The sequence below is a fragment of the Myotis brandtii genome, unplaced genomic scaffold (assembly GCF_000412655.1).
Source record: "Myotis brandtii unplaced genomic scaffold, ASM41265v1 scaffold10580, whole genome shotgun sequence".
Classification (NCBI taxonomy): Eukaryota; Metazoa; Chordata; class Mammalia; order Chiroptera; family Vespertilionidae; genus Myotis; species Myotis brandtii.
Window position 1 is genome coordinate 1 of NW_005353573.1, and position 2076 is coordinate 2076.

At 48.9% G+C, this 2076-nt stretch overlaps 1 pseudogene; it reads right to left on the reverse strand.

The window, feature by feature from the left end:
- Nucleotides 1–264: 264 nt before the first annotated feature.
- Nucleotides 265–2076, reverse strand: part of LOC102255822 — a 6081-nt pseudogene continuing 4269 nt past the window's right edge.

The following is a 2076-nucleotide window of genomic DNA, read 5'->3' on the forward strand; positions in this document are numbered from 1 at the left end:
GTAATACTGTCAACAATAAAGGTTTAAAAATATATATATCTACACATGATCATATTAAGGAACAAACTTCCGCCCTAGCTGGTTTGGCTCAGTGGAGCGTTGGCCTACAGACTGAAGGATCCTAGGTTCAATTCTGCCCAAGGGCACGTGCCCAGGTTGTGGGTTTGATACCCAGTAGGGGGTGTGCAGAAGGCAGCTTCCTCTCTGAAATCAATAAAAATACATTTCAGGGGGTGGCAAGGGAGAAAGAAAGAAACTTCCAAGTTTATTTTTCCAAAATTTAATACAGAAGTTGAAGTGTATTGGTTCCTTTGTTGTCACTCATTAAAATAGCCATGAGATTTTTACTATCTTTCCAGTTCATTATTTTTATTTGGAGAATGCCGGCTGGTGAACTGCAAATGGGTTGTAAGTATGGACCCCTCAGACTGAAGGCCCAAGGCCAAATCCCTCCAGCTGGGAGCAGCTTCTTGGGTTTAACCACTTTACTTCCACGTGTCGTTTTCTAAGTGAGCCATAAAGTGAAAATCTTGAGAACTGCTGTGTCCATGGTCTGCCCTGTGTTGTGTCTGGCTTCAGGACGTGTTAAATCCCACCGAGTTAAAATTACGTACTGTATATTCTTTGGCCAGTGTTTGATTTAGGATAGTTTTATCTAATTTCATTTCTTTCATTAGTCTAAAATATCTTTTTTATCATTAAACTCAAAATTATAAACATCTGGAGTAATATGTATTATTGCCTTGTCCAATGAAACAGTTTATAGAAATGTGACTACTCTCTGCCCTTTGGGAGAACCCAGTGATGAGGGAGGAAGGGAGGACAATAGGAAAAGAGGGAGGAATAAAGGGAAATGAGACCCTTAGGTGGTGGGTCTAGAGTACAATGTGTTCACTGCGGGCACACACAAAGCAAAAGGAATTCTCTAGGGAGGGTACAGATAGAAAGGGGCCTGGCTGGGGATGAAAGCTCTAAGGGATGGGGCTGTGGTTTGGGGGAAGAGATGCTGAAACAACCACAGGCCGGGGGTGCTCATATGGCCACACTGTTTTCCACTCTGCTGGGTCGCAAGTACTCGTAGGGCATATAGAGGTTTGCATTCCGGATCTCAATTTCCTTATCCAGGGCAGCCAGCTCCTCCCTGAACTTCTTCAGCACAGCCTTGGGCTCAGGGCCTGAAAAATACTCCTCCTCATGCTGGCCCAGAGCCACCTGAGATGGAGAGAGAAAAGCAGCTGAGAGCCTTATGAACCCCAGGTTGGAGCGCCACACCTCCCCACAGCTGCCCCCTTCCTCAGGGACCAGGCCACCCAGCTCTCACACTAAGGGGCTGACGTCTGCCCAGTTGCCAGGTCAGGGACATCTGGAGAGAAGCCTGATGAAAGTTGGGCAGTGTGGCCATCACCGTCTCCAGTGTCACATCCTTGGTGGTCGGTGGGGGCAGCCGCATTGTGCAGGGTGCGTTAGGGACCCAAGCATACCAATCCAGCTAAGAAGGGGCAGATATCCAGAATCAAAGTCTGCTAAGCATAAAAACCCCTTAGCCACCTGCACACAGCTCCCCACCCCCCTCCCCCACTCCAGGTGCAAATGCCCAGGGCCCCCCAATAACAAGTACCTGGCCCAGGTGGACGGAGGAGTGCTGGCCAGTGCAGGTGAAGATGCACATGGTGACAAAGTGGCAAAGCTGGTCCCGGGACTCTAAGGACATGGGAAATCCTGCAAGAGGCAAGGAGAGTTAGAAGCTGGGAGGCCAGGAACAGAAACAGAGCTCAGAGAGGCTGAGCAGGGAGAATACGAGAGGGAAGAAAAGGTGTCAAGGACTCTGAGGAACTATTGTGGGAACTGACATGAGCATGAGTTGTGGTGGGAGAAACAGGGAGATCTCCTGGGAGGGCCCTACTCAGTGGGGTACTGGTATGGCTCACACTGGCTCACACAAGTCAGTTATGTTAAATGTTCAGGTATGTGGCAAGCTGGTTGGCAACACAACAGTAGTTACGGTGAAAATATTTACACCAAGGAAATGGGCAAATGCTACAAATCAGGGCTCCCCCCCCCCCCCCCCCCACACAC